The sequence below is a fragment of the Falco biarmicus genome, chromosome 2, assembly GCF_023638135.1.
Source record: "Falco biarmicus isolate bFalBia1 chromosome 2, bFalBia1.pri, whole genome shotgun sequence".
Classification (NCBI taxonomy): Eukaryota; Metazoa; Chordata; class Aves; order Falconiformes; family Falconidae; genus Falco; species Falco biarmicus.
This window is the reverse complement of record NC_079289.1, coordinates 37,134,476-37,154,693: the sequence shown is the minus strand read 5'-3', so window position 1 is coordinate 37,154,693 and position 20,218 is coordinate 37,134,476.

Sequence of the window (20,218 nt, the reverse complement as noted above, 5' to 3'; positions counted from 1 at the left end):
CTTGGCAAAAATGGATTAAATGCATCCCTATTTGAGATTTATTTATTTATTTACATTCTTTTTTTATTATTTGCCTATTTATTTATTTATTTAAGTGGACATAATTTGGTAAGATCTGGATGAACTTTTGAAATGACCAGGCTTCTGCATTACACGAACAAAGGCAGAAATAAATGCAGTTTATTCTTGTTCCCTTCCTTTTCACTTTATTGATTTAATCTCTTTCACAACAATATTACCTTGTAATTGTACAATTGTGACTTTTTTGCAGGCTTTCTAATAGCCACATCTCACTAGCTTTTGTCTGTACCTTCTTCCTATTAGAGTTTTTATTGTCAAAAAGACATCCTCCATCTGCTTTCCTCTGTGGGGTTGTAGTGGGGGAGGGCTGAAGCTGCTGTTTTTCCCCAAAGGATTACGTTTAAGTATTGCTGATGCTCTGTACTCAGACCCTGAAAAACAGTTGCTTTAGCTGTTAGGGAAAAAAAACCACCATCAAACAAAACTAAACAGCACAGACTTTTGAACTGTGTCTACTTTTCTAGGCATCTGTACTGATTATTCTGATTGTTAGACATTTAAATAACATCCTGTTGCAGAAGGGTTCCAGAATTAATGTACTGATTCAACTCCACAAAACCCCCTAGTTTCTTAAAATAAAACGGTATGCTGGAAATGACATCAATTAATCTGATTTCAGCCTCCACACCATGGAAATGTGATGCTTCACTTGGTTACACCAATATGCTTTGGATTTACTCCATTGAAGTCAGTATATCAGGGCCATAGCAACTCTGTGCAAGCTGTTGTCTGCATATGGATGCTGCATCAAGCCACACAAACAAACTTGATGTAAACTATTTCATTTGTCATCAAATGCCAGAACACAGCCTGCCATGTCCCTGTGCTCTGCTCCAGGTGAGGGAACAACTCAATTCTGTGCCCTTCAGTGAGCAGCGTGGGGATGGCATGACTTCCTCCCTACTACCATCTGGATGGGACAAGAATGATGACTTACTATACTACCAGTAATAGAAATCATTACCTCATCCTGTTCTGCCTTATTGCGGTTTGGTGACCCTGGATGGTGCTTCTGGGGGTAAAGCCAGGTCTCTGATGCTTTGTGTGACTCATGGAGTAAGCAAAGCAGAAGTGTAGTTGGCAGGTACTCTGGTGGGCTGTTAGATGCTCAAGAAAGATATTTTGTATTCCAATAATGATCAACTGTGTGTATCACAGGATCCTGACGGAAGTTTTTAGCAGAATAAAAATTAGTCTGTGTTTAGTCTAGAAGAAACCTTGCCATTTCAAGCCAAGGTTCGTTTTCTCCTCCATCAATAGCATTATGTAGAAGTGTGAGGATTAAAAGACCTCACAGATGGGTGGAAATTGCATGTCATAAGCAGATGACGGACTTAGGATCATGTTACTTTTTTCACCAGTGCCTTTGCAGATATGGTAGTTCACATGAATGCGAAAGGTAGTCAAAGCACTTGGGAAACAAAACTGTTTCCAGTATTACCTTAACGTTTTTCTTGCCAGGGAGCAGCTGACATGTGAGGAGAAAAGGCGGATCCCAGGAGTTGGATGTATAGAAATAACAAATGAGAAAGGGAAGAAAGCTAGAAATGTAGAATGTCTATCTCCCAAAGTTTTGCATACCAAAAATCTCCATGTATTTGACTTTGAGGTCATCCCATTTGAAGAAAATATTTCTATCAACTTGCAGAGCAGCTGTTTTGTAGTCTTTCCTTAGTGACCTTAAACCTCCTTTTTCTCACCAAGAAAAGTTGGGAAGCAGATATCCTGACTAAGGTCTGGCCCAAAGCATCTCAACAGAGTTCCCTTGGAGGCAATGGAGGTATGCCAGTGTACACCACCCTTGTTTTTATTCATAATAGGTAGGACATGAATTAGATAATATCATGTTACTGGGAGCTAGAATGAATGTCTGGGAATTGAATTGTCTATTGATCACTGGAATAACATATGGAAGCTAGTTAATGCTCCTTTAGGAAGCAAGTGCCCTGAGCCATTTCATATCTCTGCTACAGAATATGCTGATCTAATATCATGCACTTAACCCTCCTCCATTTTATTTATTATACTATATTAGCAAGGTTTTACAACATATTAAAGTACATCTTTGCAAAGGCTGATCGATATATTTGCTCAGCATGAGGGTGCACAGAGTTACCATTGCACTGGATTTCATTATGTTTGCTTTTAATGTTTAAAGTAAATTAAACTGTTACCTTAAATAGCACCAGTGCCTTCCAAACTTTTGACCTCATGATGGTAGGTGAACCTATGGATCCAGGCTTATAACAAGACCAGGGGCAGACCCCTGGCACTGAGCCTTGAGCGGTGATCTGCCAAAAAACTATTTACAACATGCAGCCGCCTTTACAAGAGGCCTAAATAGCAGGCAGTACTCAATGGTAGAAAGCCTGCCAGAGTGCTCTGACTTTTTACTGATTTGTTTCATCAGTAGTTGGAATATCTCTTGGTTATCTCCTAGGCTAAACAAAGGCTGCCTTCTACTGGAAGAACATCTAGAGGTGGCTGCAGAAATGCTGCTTGCCACCTCTCCTGGGTCTAGGTCTCCTGTGCAGATGTGAAGATCCAGACAGCTTCCAACTAATACGCAAGAAGAAATGCATATGAAAGGAAATATGCTTCAAACTTAATTGCTTATCATCAATGATAATTACAACTGAAACATTATACACATCTATAATCTACTGTCTTTGAGAAAGGATGGTACAAAATTTTTATACAGGTCTACCAATGAAAGTCCATAACAAGCTTGCCTGGTACAACATGGTCTTTCTCCCTTTTCTTGTCTTTTTCTTCAATCACTTCAAGGCTATTTCTGCCTAGCTCTGGGGTGCCTTAGTCAATCCACTTCACAAGGTTCTGGTAGCAGTAAAGTTAAGTCTTCTTCCTTTTCAAAAGATCTCAGAGTTAAGTGTTGTTCAGATGATTTAACAAATAGCTCCTACTGATAGAGTACCCACACCCTTCAGATTTGTCTTGTGTTCAATGTCTGATCACATCATGAGTAGACTGAGAAATGCAAAAGGTCTCCTCTTCCTACTCCACCCAAAATAAAAAGGGGAAAAAACCCCAAACAAACTCAAACAAATATTTTTCTGCTGGTTTAGGTCTTTTCTGTGTCTCACTTGAAGAGCTGATGAGCAACCATATGGGTGCAAAAGAGGGGTCATAGTTACATGATCAGAAAAAGGGCTGTGCTGGGAGATGGGTCTGCTCCCTCATTGCCAGGGAGCTATTACATTGACATAACTATAATGTGAAGCCTTAGATTTCCTTGTTTGTTTTGGGTTTTTTTTTGTTGTTTGTGGTTTCCCCCCCACCCCCTTCCCCACCCCAGTGTATCTGCTCATGTTTCCAAAATATTCCCCCTGCAGGTTTGCATTCTGTGCCCTTTTTGTTTTCCTGGTGAGCGCAGAACCTCTGAGCAAGTTTGATAGGCTTCCCAGATTTCAAGTGGTATCATTAAATTTATCCAGATGTCTTGTGTTTTATATACTTGCGTGTGTATGTGTATGTAACAACAATATAGAGTGATCTGAAGATGATCTGATGGGCTGCTTTCCATCTGCTGTAGAAATATTTGTAACATCTTCAAACTTAAAAACAATACCCAGATTTTTCTTCCACTTACTGTGCAATGATCAGACAACAGGGTATAACCCTGTCTGAAGCTGACACACATATTTCTCTAAGAAATTTGGCACTTTAGAGATAATTTACTTGGTATGGTGCCATGAAACCTCCCATGTACCTTACTTTTCAGTATTCAGCTGCATTGGGGAATATTTTGCTGCTCTGGTTTGTTTCTTTGTACCTCATTCATTGATCCCATCTTTGTAACTTTTTTCACCTACTCACTTATTGGCATTCTAACTCACTTGATAAATGGACTGCCATTTCTACAAATGCAATAACTACAGTTTGTTTGGTAACAGAAAGGTCTGATCACCCCAGCTGTGATCCTCACATATTGTTATCAACACTCATGGGCGCAGAAGACATTAAAACAGGCTTACTGAAAGCATTTTTAACAGATCTAGTGTTTCATATGAAATTCTGCACAGATAATTCCTGAATTAGAAATCTTAGTCTGCGGTGAGGGACTCACTCCAAGCACTCCCTGTTTGATGTTCATTGTTTAAAACAAGCACATAATGTGCATGTTTGAATAAAATTATACCTTTCACTAATGATTTAAGAGATTTTCAGAATGAAACTTCACATCTTAACGAATGCTCAGCAACATTCCTTTAACTCCCTGTTTTGTGCCTCCCATGTACCTTCCAATATTCCCAATATTGGGAATATTGTTTCCCAAAATATAAGTAGATGTCAAGCTCTTTGTCCACATTCATAGTTGTTACCTGGAGACCTGGTACTACAAGAAATATGAGTTCAAGGCAGGTATAAACCTTGCTTCACCAGCTGGTTAAATTCCTTTTACTGCTGTCTTACACCCATAGACCAAGCCAGTACAGCCAGAAAGTATTAATACATATGGCCCAATATATGCACAAACATAATGGAAGATGGTTTAAAACTTTTGTAAGTGTATATGGATTTATTTTTTTTTTCCCCAGCTTTTGGGCAGTTCTTGTTACCCACCAAATCCTGACTTAATTATTAAGATCTACTCTGCAAATATAACTGATTGAATTATCTTTCTTAAAGGCTGTTTTGAAAGTTTTATTTGTAAGTTGAAGTCAAAAGATTTGAGTTTCTGAACATCTTTTGTATAAAATTATATCACCTTTAACTGCTATGTTATCAAACGATGACCGTTTCACAGAAATTGTTTCATATTTTAGCTGTGGAGCTTGGAATACAAAGAAAAAACAGCATGTTCTGGTGAGCAATTTTATGAATTTCTTTGTCAGCTCCTCTGGAGCAGCTTATTATAGAATCTTTTCTAGTAGTCACAGTGGATGACTGCATGTATACTTAAGACTTAATGGACATGGGCCTCATTCCTAAGAAATGGAGCCACATATAAAAAAGGTACAACTTCTTAAAGAGCTGAATGCATGTGTTTGGCATTATGACATCTTCTTTCTGTAGATCAAGATCGGTGCAAACAATTGTCTTGGCAGAGATCATTTAATGCAGAGGTTTTGGACTATAATTGTCCTGTAATACTTTCAAATAAATAGGTGCCTAAAGTAGGCAGAGAACATCTCACTCTACTTGTGTCTGATGGCTGTGGAGGAAACATGCACACCTATTTTAAAGCAGATACAGCTTTCTAGATAGCCAAAGTTAGATAAAGAGAATCTTGCACCTACTCTGTGGAAATTTGGGCAGAGCCACAGCTGAGAGATGCTGATTTCAAATGTCCAAGCTTGAGCCAAACTCAGGTCTTTATTTTGCAATGGATTCCTGATGGCTGAAGACCCAGCACTATCTTCCTGTAAATTTTTAGATTCAGAGTTAGGTTTCTGCAAGAACCATTTCTGCTCATAGGTAGGCTGGTTGAGTAAGATAATGAAGCATATGTGTATCTTCCAACACATTTCTTATTTTTGTTGAATTAAGGTTCAGACCAAAAAGTAACATCCATCTTAAGAACCAGATTGCATTCAGTAGCACTTTTTTAGCTATTGAACAGCTGCAAGAAAAAGGAAATCAGGGCATTTGGTGGAAGGAAGCAAGCAATGTTTGGCTGGACGTATGTGATTATAGTGACCCAGAAGTAACATCCAGCAGTAAAGAAATGGGCCTGGAAATTAGTAGGCAAAAGTGACATGAGGAAGTTGCTAGTACATGAAAGGAATAATGACTGGATGAAATCCCCAGAAGGAATTGATTTCATGATCCATCGGACCAAGAGAGCAGTGACATAAGCCCTGCATGGTGAAGAAAACTTTGGGGAAGTGAAGACCCCCAAGAACCACTCACAGGTAGACTTGACTGCTGTGTGGAAGGCTGTACCATGGCTGGAATGACCCATCCTTGCCTGTGACTGAGCCATTGTGCATGCCTTCTTCCAGCTTCTTTGGGGTAGGTGTGAGGAAGCATGCCTTTCCGGGGGAAGCTGTGGCCTTGCTGTAAATAACTGCAAAGGATCACGTGTGAGACACATGCATGTTGTGCTTTTTTTGCTGGTTTTCTGCTTTATTAAATCATTATTGTTGTATTCATTTTAATTAACAAGTATTTGAATGCCTTGGTAAAACCACACTCACATAAATCAATCAGTTGTCACAGCATATTATAATGAAATTTTGTGATTTTGTGTATGGTGTATAGACAGAAGGCATTGAGTGCCATGAGTCCATCCTTGCATTCCAGCACCATGGTTGCATGCTGACAAATTGATGGGGGATGTGGGCAGCATGAAGGTGTGACAGATGAGGTTTGGAAAGCAATACAAATAATCTTCATTTCAATATTCAAACCAGCAAATGGCACATTAAATTATTTCAGTCTTCTTTTCACCTGAAAAATACTAAGTGATGACTATTTGAAGCATTCATTCATGATGACATCCAATTAATACATTTAATACATATTTGAGATAAAAAAGTTTCCTCAAGTCTTTATCTTTTAAAAACTGAGATTATGCTTAAAAGAAAGGAGCATTGCAGTTTTGGTTTTGGTTTTGGTTTGGTTTTTTTAAGAAAAAGGGACTACAGATGACAACAATTCAGAAATACCACTCACAAAGAGAACATTATTATTCCTATTTTTTTTAATTTTTTCCTTTAGGTCAAGAGGCTAAAAGGAAATCAGGCAAGCCATTGTCTTAAAACTAATAAAACCCAGTTCTGTTAAATAGCCAACGGGGGGTGAGAAATCTCTTATTTCTGTGTAAACCAGATTTTGATAATAGCAGATCTCTGTGTAGCCTCTGACTATTACTGATTTAAAGATTTGTTGTTCCTGAAGGCAGAATTTTTGAATAAGTTAATGCCACTTGTATAGTTTGTTCAAATTACTTCCCCACCCCTTTTAAGGCTTTTATACCAAGCAAAAGAAACTTGAGACTTATTAAAATAATGATACTTTCCCCAAATAAGTTTTGCCTTCCATTGCATCTTTTTGGAACCACAAATGAAGGAATTATCAGTGTGAAGAATGAATATTTGATCTCACAAAAAAGAATACTTAGAAAAAAACCTAACATTTAGAGAGGCAACTGCACTTTTAGGAGGATGGTGGCGTTTTTAGTTTTTTTGGAAAAACTCTGGAGTGGTTAAAATGATTAAGTGTCACCATGAGAAGTTTTTGTTTTGCCCCTGACAAAGGACTCTACATTAAAAACTACCTATGGGGAGACAGGGAAGAAGGTCGTCTTCTGATTTGTCAACCTAGGAGGCATATTTTGAATTCAAAAGGAATGTGTCATCTTACTAAAAGAGATTAACGTTAAGCCCACAGCATAAACAGCTTGGGTGGAAAAAAGGAAGCTGATTAGCAATTCAAGCTTTATATTTACTGAAAAGCGACTGATGCCCAGAGAGTTCTGGTATTCTTCACCTTTTGTTGGCCATCTGTATCTATGAGCTCCCCAACAGAGATGCAGCTCACTTGGGGACAGAAGAGCAGAAAGGCATAGCCTCCTCTACAAAAGACAGAAACCAAAAGCCACGCTAAGCACCATCAATTAAAATTCATTAGTCCTGTAGGAGCTGCCCATTAGAGTGTTGAGTGTGCACAGATGCCGCTATTACAAGCATGACACCAGTAATTAAGCACCAAAAGTAGGAGGACTTCACAGCCTATTTAGCAAAGATATGATCTCTCTGTTCTTGCATAAACTTTGCCATAACTTTAATTGCAGTAGATTTCACCTACATTGGTCAAAAGAAATATTGCCTTTCTCCTTATAACTGCCAGGACTGTTGCTTTCTAATTAGGTTTAAGACACATAACAAAATAGATGAGATTACTTCATGGAAAAAATGCTGTGCTATTAGAAGTGCATTAGTTATGATAGATGTCTATACTTAGTCAAGAAAAATTAAAGCCCAATTTATTTTTATACATTTTCATGTTGGCTGTCACTGTTGACTGATGACTTGTCTTCTGAATGCGTCTGTAATGCTTTAAAATAAATAAGAGATAGCTATCTGTATGCAATTTGGTGGCACATGCTTTTCAGTTCCATTTAAAGCTTGGCTTTCCAAGATCCTCAGAAGTGTATAAAGTGATTATTTTTATTTTAGTTTTTCACATTTTTTTCACCAAAGAATGAGGATAGCATGGAATTTGTCTGACAAAGAGCAAATGACTATCTTATTCTATCACCTACTTAAAAATGAGTATCTGTTCTTCAGTTATTCTATTTACTTCTTACCTAAATTGTATCTATGACACAAGACCATTGTTTAGAGCTGTTGTAGGAAGTGAAGAAGTGTGTCAGACAAGTTCGGAGAAAGTCACAGCTTAATTTGTCCTCCATTCCCCTTTCCTCTTTTCCCTGGTTTAAGAGCAATTCATAGTTTTTTCTTTCTTAGAATTCAGTTTCAATGTCTTATTTCATTTATTGAAGCCTTATGAACTCATCTCTGGAAAAAGAATCCACCTTAATTCCAGAGGGTATGAGAAATGGTAAACAATGGGGTAGATGCAGATCCCAGCTGTATGTATTCTTTTGTTGTTCCACAGGGGACAAAATGGAAAAAATCTGCAAGCTGGACATGCAAGTTCCACTCTCTGCCTACACCTTCTGTCTCCCAGGAGCTGGACAATAAAAGATAAATAGGTCATTTCACAACATTGTTATTGTGGTACAGAGAAAGGAAAATAACCTCTCTTAAAACAGAAAACATGTCAACAGCCAGCTCTTTCCCTCTAAACTGTCTAATACTGTGAGATTAGCTTTGGAGTTTTGTACTGTGGATGTATGGAGAAACAGAACTGATGTGCCTTTCATAAAATTTCTAGTGTATAGTCATTAGAATAACTATCTCAATGCCAAATGTTATCCTACTCAACATGGGAAATATGATCACAATTAAAAAAAGAAAAAGACAGTTTTGAAGGAAGAAGGCCTAAAACCCTAAAGATCCACCTAAGAAAAGTCTCAAGTAAAGGTTCTGTCTTGCCTTACAAGATTGCTCAACTTGGTTACTGAGGAACCATAGCATGTAGTGCTGAATCGCCCTGTTCTTGCTCACTGTACCCAGGCCTAAGGCATTGTTGGAAATTGCTGTACCAGGTACTAGAAATCATAAATTAGGTAGTGTTAGACACATCAATAAAAGAAAACAATAACAAGCCAAGATTCATGTACAAAATCCTGGCAGGGTCACTTATGAAAGAAAGTTGAAAAGTACAACTTTGAGGAAGACCACCTGAGTGAGGCCAAAGGCCGGAACGACCTTCTAAAAAGTAATGCCAAAAGAAAACTCTGCCTGAACTCCACCCAGGCCCCACCTAGACTCTGCCCATCATTAATATGCAACGAGATGTTCTAACTACATGAATAATGTATGAGAAGACTTTGCAATCATGTATGTCAAATGTATAAATTAGCCTGTTTCACACCTGTACTTCGAGTTTATGTGGTGCAAACCACCTCATCCCCTGCACAGAAAATAATTACCTTGCTGCTAAAAGTACAAAAATCTCTTAGCGGTTTTCTTCATTCCGGGGTGTTTTGGCATCACACTCAATCAATGGAAAAGATAGAATATAGTTCCAGATGTAACAATAACATAGCAAACAGCAGCTATATATAGAATAGAAAAACTGTAGAACATAGTATGAGTCTAATAATACTTTAGGATTGTTTAAATGTATTAACTTCATCAAACCCAGAAATAACTGTGTGAATACGAGTCTTTCAGTTACTCTTTTCACTTTATATTGTGAGAAAATTAACTGACATTTTTGCTGTGATGAGCAGGTGCCCTCACTTGAGCAATAACAACAGCAGCCCGTTGGTGTTTTGTCTCTGTTGGTTGTCCTGCTGTTATGTCAATGGTGGCAGCAAGAAGAGCAAAAGTTTAAGGGGCAGGAGAACCATATACAGACACCAAGTCTTTGAGTATTACTTGCAACTGCTGCTTTTGTTACACAAGGCGTAATCACTTCCAGGCAACGTATATACATATATGTGTACCTTTGGTTATTTTTGATATGTATTTTGATCCATGTGTGATAATAAGGCCTTCTCTGCTGATATCTTTTGTCCTGCAAGTTAGTATTACCCTGAAGATTAGATTTAAATAGCAAGATGATGGTCTTTTCTGACACTGGAAATATGTCAAAACTGTAGTCTAGCGGTATGAGGGAAAATGCACATTAAAAGCAAACTTTTAAAAGGGAAATCTTGAACCGATTGTACAACTATGATTCTTATTTAGATTCAAGTAGCTCTTATGTTTTCTTTAGGGTAAATATGACAGTGTTTTACATTTAATTAAGTATTTTTGACAATAAATATAGTGATATAATTTATCTGTCTTTGAAGCTGCCATGTATGACCTGTATGCAGCCTGTAAAAAAAATAGCTCTGCAGTCACTGTCTCAGTTGATGAAGGAACTAATGTGGGTGTAGTTGAACTTCCTTCAAATCTGTCCAGCCAGCTTCCCTCCTCACCAAAACTAGGCTGCAAGGAGAGCTGGAGTGTACTTTAACCCTGTCACAAGCAGGTGCACAAGTAGGACACATCCAGATGGCACAGATCAGACCTGAAAAGGGCTGTCTATATGGCAAACCCCCATCCCCCTTTTATTTCTTTTTTTATCACATGGACACTTGAAGTACCATGGCATTACCTCTTTTTTATTATTTTTTTTTTAAATAGAAAGCATTAAAGTGTCTGTATTCAGTAGTACAGCAAGACACAATGAATGTAATCTTTTTAATGTTGACCATGGTACCACATGAACAATAAAACCACGCAGGAAAACCAGAAAATAGAGGAAAAATCTCAACTATTAATATTGCAATGTACGAGTCAGCTCCCAACACAGTAACTAAGATTCCCATTAATTTCAATGTTTTGAGCTTAGTTTAATTCAGGTGGAATCTTAAACAGTATTTATATACATATGGTCATTATGCAGAAAGGCTCTTGTCAGGGTTTCTAGAGGAACTCATCAGCTAGATGCCAAATATGGCAATGACTCCCCCAGACTCATTATCAGCGACTGCAGTCTGCCTACAGATAACACATGCTCCAAATGCTATCTCTGTGGAAAACGGCTCATTTCTGATATCATGCATACAAGAATGCAGGAATGGTCTTGACTTACAACACAGAACAGCAGAGATAACACTTAATCAGATTATCACTTCATCTACATCTAGCCAAAGATTGTTCTTTACCTTTAATCTATGCAAAAGAAAAAAAAGAAAAAAAAGAAAGAAAGAAAAAAAAAAAGGTTTCAAAGCTTAATGATGTCTTAGTTTCCTGCAGAAAGCAAAACCATAAGAATATGCAAGACTGGGACGTTATTCCTGCGGTGCAATACTGCACTACACCTCTACCTCCCTTTATAACCCAGTAGGTCAGCAATGGTTTTCTTGGGCATCTGCATACTGAAATGAGGTAACAGCACTGTGAGTTCTTACATGATCACCCTAGCAGGAGTAAATAATCTTTTGCACTACCATCACAGCTGAGAAGCCATCACTAGGTATACTGCTGTTCTAATGCAGTCAACAGCCTAAATGGCCTTTGGACAATGCAGTAGTCTATCAAGAGTTCTCATTCTCATGACCTAAATGAATAGTGAGCTAGAAAACCCACAAAGCCCTAAAACAATCTAGCCTATATAAATTGTTTTCTTATCCTTACCAGCATCTGGATACCTTATATGTACCAAGGATCAAGAAGCTCTGAGAAGTATTAGTGCCAGAACACATTATGTATTCCTATGCATCCTGGTCTGGACAGGGTAGTAACTCGTAACTGTAAATAATACTGATGGAGAAAAAAATAATCAGTATATGTTTTAGAAGTGTACCCATTTATGTTCCCACAGATAGGCCCAATCCTCAGAAAGTCAGAATTCAGGAGACGTGACTTGTCTGCAGTTTTCCATTTGCAGGCAAAATCAATGTTCAAATAGAGCTGACCAGGCAACAGCATACTATCACCTTTGCCAAGATTCTGAATTCTGAACAATGGCATTTTGGACTGGCACACAGTAACATCATTCCTAATAATAATAAAAAAGCCACCATGTGCTTCTTCAAGCAGTAGAAAGTATTTAAATTTTAACACTGGTTCGGCTTCATATTTCTGTTTCTTTGACTCTCATCAACCTGACATGTCATTGGCAAAACTTTATGACATTGTGGGAGTGGTTTGTATAGTGGTATCATGATTACAAGCACTTTTTTTCTGTATCTGTAGGAACTATGGATTATCCATATAATCTATTTGAGTTTCATTGTCTTCAGGGATCATGCATGTCTTTTAACCTTAAAACAATATTTTACTATTTTGGTAAGAAGACATATCTCATTGCCAGCAGTATCCACTGCTGTATATTCAGCCTCTCTTGACACTACTGGAACTTTGCCTGCAGAAAAGTGGTATTTTGATATTACAAAATACCACATGCAGAGCTTTCAACTACTTCTACAGAAGAACTGCTTTGAAGAATATTTACGTACTTATGTAGTTTCAGATATAGCAAGAGGTGCAATCTTTTGGCAACTGGCTTATGTATCAGCAGGATGTTTAGGAAAATATGATTACTTTTCTCCTTTCCTTTTCACCTAAACAATGTAACTATCTCTGTAGTATGGTTTCAAAGTGGGAAAGTAAAATCATTTGTCTTCTTCGTTTTCTTGCCTCATCCAAATAATGAAGGGGGAAAGAAGGTGTGGCTGTAGGAGTGTCCAAAAGATATATTCTCACCCTTAATCCAAGCTAAAGCACTGTGTCTTGAATATATTATGAATATATACATACTTGATATGACACGTAAAAAAGAACAGTAAAAGGGAAGATGAGAAGTTTATTTGTACTTCTTTGTTAAGTACTACTACCAACACCAGTGATCTTCTCAACCTTCATAATAATCACATACTCTTAAAGAAGTGTATATTTGCACAGTCAAATAAATCTGAATGTTTCAAACAACATTTATTAAAAGAATCTTTTTTATAAAATTTACTATAAAAGGGGCAAAGTATGATCTCAACCAAGTACACTGAATGCTTTTTGTTAGCTAAAGTAGCTAACAGGCATTTGATTTATTATACATTCCAAAACTTTAAAAATCCTAGCTTTATCCTCTACTTTGCTGTTCTTTGAAAATGACATTCCATACACGGACTGAAAATTTCCAAAAACTTCAGTGAGCATTTTGAGAATCCCATACACAAAGGCTCAATTCCAAAAACTTAGAGCAAAGAGGTACTGAAAGAAAATGTGAATCTCAAACACTGAAGTTCCTCTTAAAAATGTGCCTTTCTGTTTTGAAAATCCGTATGACATGAATTTTCCATGGATTTTTAAATCCTCACTTACATTAATGTTTATTTTGCTTGTCTGTTTTTAATACATATATTTTATTTGTCTGTGCTATGATTAAAAAACCATACTTTTTGTTAATTGGTGGTATGGGAGTATAGGTGCTTTATGATTCCATTCCATACATGCTATATACTTGAATTCCAGGGCTGCTGTGACAAGCATGGGTATACTGTGAAAGGCTAAAAACAAGGAGAGAACCACATGAAGAATACCAATGAAGTATAAAACAATTCAAAAGCATTTAAAAGCCTCACTTTTTTAACAACGAGAATATTTGAGTTCCCCTGAATTATACACAATCATCATCATATGGGTTCAGTTGTGGTTTGGTTTTTTTTATTATTGTTGTTGTTTATAATTGTGTTGTCATTTTTAAAACAATTTTGTTTACTGTGTTCTTTATTACATTCAAGATGCCCTTGTCTAATGCAAAATATCATGTTCCTTAATAGGTTTTAGTTATGGTTGCTGTTAGGGGAAAAAAGAACCATGACAGAATTAGGCAACAAACTGGGTAGATAATGTACCATGTAGGTGACTTAGCACATACAACATGCGATTTAAATTTTGAATTTAGAGCCTGCTATAAAAAAGAAACAATGTACAAAAATAATTTTTTCCTGTAATAATTTTGTCCATCACTCACTCAAATGGAAGAAAAATCAATTAGTAAATGTGTCATATTACCCCTTTCCTGGGATAGAGATTCACATTGATAATTGGTTAGTTCATTTCTAAGGGATGCTGCAGCAGATTTTCTGGATTTTTTTTCCCCCTTGTGTTATTAGTTCAGCAATTCTTTGCAAAGTTCAATGAGGTTCATTAGCTTATCTGAAGAAAATGGATCTGGTACTTTCGAGAGAGTCTCTTTCTGTGACTTCTGTAATTAAATCTCTTCCATCAGACAAAAAGCTGCCCTTTTTACTTGACAAACATTTGTTCTAATTTGGCCTTCAATGTTTTTTTTGGTACTTGTATTCTCTTGTCTCTCCCCCTCTGTCTCCACCAACAGCAGCAGCAGCTGTTAGTCACAGGATCACAGGGTCTGACATTTACTGTGACTGTGCTTGCTTATTAAAGTATTTCACTCTTAGACAAGCTTATCAACTGAAAAATACAATTAAGAAGTTCCAGTATATTGGGTGAGTACCTTTCTAATAAAATGTATTTCTAGTATTTCAGTGCACAACTATCAATGTATGTATTTGTAGATATAAAATTAAGTTAACCTTCCCTGGAAAGCTATTTTGACAGCTAAGTAATCAAGCATTTGTCAGGTGAGAAGTCCCCATCCACAACAAAGAATTATATTGTTTGTATAAGAGGCTGAAGTTTTATAGGGACAGCATCTTTGTCTACTCTTCTATCAGCATCCTCCAAACAATCGTCACCTTCAAAAGCTCTGCCTCAGAGTGGATTATCCTATGGGGAGGGGGAAGAAGGTTTAAGAAAAGTTTAATCAAAGCTTTTTTCACCATGCTCAGAAAACCTTGGTGAAAGCTTTCTGTGAACAGGCAGGTCACTGATTAATTCTTCAGGTATGCACTTTTCTCCTGTGTGAAATAATGTGATATGAGGTTAAGAGCTCACTGAGGAACCCAGAGTTTGGGCTTTTAGTTTTGACATTGGACTATGGGAAGATGTGTAAGAAGCATTGCTGTAAACAGTTTATGCTGCTATTCTGTAACACTGTCCTGCGTCATTAGCTTGCCAGCCATGTAGTCTGTAAGTAATAGGTTGCAATAGCAGCTGAAATTGACAAGTGCTTAGCCCAGAGCATGGATTGAATGTAATTCATAGGGTTCCTGAGTTAATTTCCAATACCTGTTTCATCAAGGCAGACTGATAGATGGCTGCCAGCATCTTCCGGCTTTATCTGTAAATCCTTGTGTCTTTTACTGCCATCATTCTGGAGTTGCTGGGTTCCCCCCACACCCACCCACCCACCCACCCACCCCCTTTCTCTTTTCTTCCCTTTTTCCAGCTCTCCTATTATTTCCAGTCTTTTTTTCTCCTTTTTTTCCTTCTCTCTCTCCCTCTTTTTTTTTAGCATTCTTACCATTGCATTTGCTCCTCCCTGTTTCCATAACTCTAAATGGAGCTTACTCTATAGGCACATCATTCATTTGGATTAGAGTCCCTTGCAGCTAAACACAAGACCTTCAGATGTTATTGAAGTGCATTTTTCCATGTGGCCCTGTTTAAAGTGATGTTTCTTTAGGGACTGCAGGGTAAAATATGAAGTTATCTGGGAGAGTAAATCTGAGATGTTAGACAGATAGTGAAGTGTCAGTGCATCCACAGAAATGCATTTCATTTTTATATAGGAGATACTTTCAGTCAGTTTCAGCCTGAGAAAACAGTTGCTCCTATTGCAATACTGGCATTTCATGTGGTTTGGTTTTTGATTTGTTTTGTTTTGGGTTTTTGTTCATTTGCTTGTTTTGGTTTTGGTTGGTTGGTTGGTTTTGTTTTTTAGATCAATAGTTACATCAATAAAACCATAAGACATTTTAAATATATTTATGAATGATTTGGATGTGCAGGGGAAAAGAAGCACAATTCAGGATCTTGAAATTGACAGGAAAAAGCAATAAAAATACAGAAAAGAAAGAAATATTGCCCAATGAGGTCACAAAAAACTAATGAAAAATACACCCATTTACTGTGGATTATGCAAATTCATTTCTCACAGAAATATAAACTGATACAAAATTTGTTATTTAAACCGTGTAGAATAATATTTATTCCCACAGATCTCATGGGTGTACTACCAATTTTAAAAGTGCTTTTGGAGTTTATCTTCCTGTAATAGAGGAACTGGGTTTTTTTGAACATTTGAGAATCTTTTTACAGAATGGCTTCAAATATGCAAGGGCACCATGTGAAATCTCATTCTATCTAGCCATGCTTCCTTCTTCTGTGTGGCCAGCTAAGGTTTTGTGTTGTTTAGGAATGGAAGGACCCAACTTGCATAGGTATATGTTTCATAATTTTATTTTATTTTTTATTAGCCTTTAATGAAACTATAGACAGTTCTCTCTGCTGCTTACTTTGTGCAGCTACAAAATCACCTGGATGAATCTTCTAAACTACTTTTGAAAAAAATTGACAGTGAAGAGTATACAGTTTTTTGCTTTCCATTATGTTTCAGGCTAGCTGATATAAATCTGTGTTATCAATAGTGCATAGCCATTTCCTGGGGTTTTTTTTGTTTGTTTGCTGGTTTTTTGTTTGTTGGTTGGTTTGGGAGTCTATTGTTGCTGTAGTGTGGGGTTTTTGTTGGTTTGCTTTATTTTGTTTGGTTGGTTTTAAATGAAAAGGATGGAGGTATACCATCAAGTTTCCCTGCTGTTTCCCCAACTACAGCATCTGATACTTTTGGTGTATGTTATTGCAAATCTGAGTGATCTACCAGATTTCTCTACTCTCCGGGAGAAATCAATACTTACAGGATGCTTTTGACAGCTGTGTCAATAAAAAGTTGTAAGAAGGATTAAAAAAAAAAAAATAAGGTCAGCAGAAATAGTAATGCAAAAGGCACAAACACCCAGAATGCCAGCTTCTGGGGGTGGCCACTATTGCTGAACTGGTAGCTGCTAGCAGTAGTGTGATAAATGTGTCATTTAAAATATTTTTACTAACAATACAAGTCTATAGACATTGGGGGTTTCTTGAAATAGAAATCCATTTTAGGGTTTTTTTTTTATTTTGCAGTTTCCACAAGTCTGCCTGATTTTTAGCGAAATCCTTCCTTGTGGAACATGTTAGGTTTTATTCAGTTTTTCTAAAAAATAGCAGCATGTCTTATGATTAGTTTGCCACTAGCTCTTAACCTGTATTTTTTCTACAAGAAAAAAGTTTTTCTTTTCATTCATTTTTTGGGGAATATGACCTGTTTCAGGACATGGTACATCATAGAAGTGGAATAAACTTAGCTTGCTAACCTATTTAGAACATTTTATTCTGAGCTTAAAGAATTTTGATTACATTTTATGATAGCTAACCCAAGGTCAAGGAATTCAGTTTCTTTCCATCAAGTGAACAGTGATGAGAAAAACACAGCCTGAAAGCTTTCCAATTGCTTATCTGGGTTGAATCTTCTCATTCATTTTGTACTTTCTTCCAGCTGATGTGTTCAAAACAATTAAGTAAACAAATAGTATTGCTATTTCAATTGTTTATAAATAATAAAGAAAGGGAAACACACTTGAATAAGTGCATATATGGGGTGCACCTGGGGGATATTGGCTAAGAGAAAGCTCCTTGAATAAGTTCTTGTTCTTTCTAGCTGTCATCAGTTTGAAGAACAGAAGTGTTCGTAAGTCTGAATGGCGACATACAATTATTTAATGAAAAACATTGAATCAATGAACCCAAAGTAATTTTGGCTGCAAATGCTTAATAAATTTGCCCTTGCCAGTTTTGTAACTTGCCCCAAATATAAAATTTTCATCCAAAGTCTTTGAATTACATATATGCATAATGACACATATGCATGCATAATGGTAAAATTCAAACACAGAGTCTAGTCTAGAATTTTGGTTTAATTTAATTCTAGGGATGTTTGCAGACCTGCATGGGTCAGCAGTGGCTATTGTAAGCAGTACAGAGATATAATATAGTTTGGGGTGCTATAAAAGTCAGTGCATATCAATTCCAGCTTGCAACCTGACAAACCAACCTGTGAACAGCAGGTGGTGGGTAGCTATTTCATGCCCTGGGAGGCAGGAAAAATGATGGAACTTAGTATTTGAAGGATGGATGTTCATATAGCTTCATTTCACTGGATGTAACCTGACATCAAATGGTGAAAAAAGTAGAATGTCAGGAAACAACAGTTTTATAAAATGTTTTATATAAGCTATTTACAAGGTCACCTTAAGTTTCACTGCATATACACTGATATTTCCTGCTTTGTCAAGATATTAAAACTTGTAGCTTCTGAACTATTTTAGCAATGCAGTCTTTCCAAGTAATGTTTATATCAGACATTATTGTTTTTAATAAAGCTATCTGGATAAACTTCAAGGTACCATTTTATTGGCTTATGTGATATTTAATTTGTAATCAGTCTTTGTCAAGATAAGCAGTTTGATCTAACTTAGCAGGGTAGCAAAATCAGTTGAAAGAGATAAAACTAATTTTATTTGTAAACTAAGGTGTAGATACTTTTTCTATTAGCATCAATTCTGCTTTTGTTCAATAGCTTCCCAGGTGTCCTCAAATCACTTGTGGAAAGACCGCTTTGCTTGAAGGCCTTTAGTGTTGTTATACCAGATTGCTGCACCCTGTATGCTGCCTGTTGTATTGCATGTTGATATGAAGCAGTGTTTGGGTGAAGCAATATATGTCATCTGAAGAAGCAGCTCTCCTATTGAGTAAAGCAATTGCACTTTTACTAAAGATTTGTGATGATTTGTGATTATAAATTGACATCCTTAATTTTTCTGAAAAAAACCCCATGTGGGTAGATTTTTAAATTTCTATGAAACCTTCTGCCAAATGAACGTTTCAGTACCAGTATTAGAAGATATTTAAGGCTGATGTAAGTTTAGGACAGGGTGGTTGGTTTAGGACAGAGATGAACAGAGGTCACCATGTTATGGCCTTTACTGCTGAGTTAGGAAGAGGGCAAAGACCAAGACTGCACTAAAAGTTAAATCCGAGTAAAGAAATTCTGATAACTAGGCTACATGGCTGTGTTTGGAGTTGGTTAGGACTGGAGACTTGCTTTTTAGGAGGATGTGACAGTTTGCAGCTGGAAATGAGTCTACTGTAAACTATCAGAGCATGGTAAGGGGCAGCAGAAGCAACTGGGTGTGAATGGATCTAATGACTGATGAGATTACAATTAAGATTTGGATTTTGGCCTCTGGGGACCAGTGAGTGTTAATTTTAAGTATGAGAGGGATACAGGGCCTTAGCTTTGTCCCTGTCTTCTAGGTATAAGGTGACAGGGATCATGTATCTAGGATTAGTGCCTGGTATGGATCTGGGGCCAGCCTGGGACCTTACTGTTTGGTGAATCATAAGTAGCAGAACTTCATTTATAGATTTGGTTAGCAGGGTCTACTCATTCAGCACTAGTTTCTGAGTACTGTTAGAGTTTGGCAAGGGGTTGATGGATTAAGGGTAGTCTATGTGGATAAATAGAAAACAACCAAACTTATGAACCAGTTTATGAATCACATCGCTGGTTGTCCACAGTAATGGTGGCTCTCATGCTCTTTTGCTGTTGGGGATCTCAATGTGAAATTTTGTCATATCATGTGTGAATGAATCTGTCTGTACAAACAAGTATGTAATGCAAAAGAAGTTTAAGAAGTTATACAAAGCAAGCACAGCGCATATAATTGATTTTCAAGAAAATGCTAACAAGATGAGAATATTTAGTTGCTGTGTGTTGGATAACAGAAAAAAATGCCATTACCTTGCAGGTTTTTTTATTACTGTCTTTTACACACCACCTCTTGCACTTGGCCTGAGTTGCCATATGCCCATTTCCAAGACCTTGGGAATAACCAGAAAAATCTTCACTCAGGGATTCTGCATGTGTCTACTTTTCCCAAATCAAATTATGAAATTCACTAGCTCAGAAGCATGGATTTAAGACAATCAGTGCCACTTGGCCTTGGGGTCAAACAACAATGCTTTCCCTTTGATTTACCACATGTCCAACATAACCTAAGGTACTGTTTGGCCAAGGTCAGGCT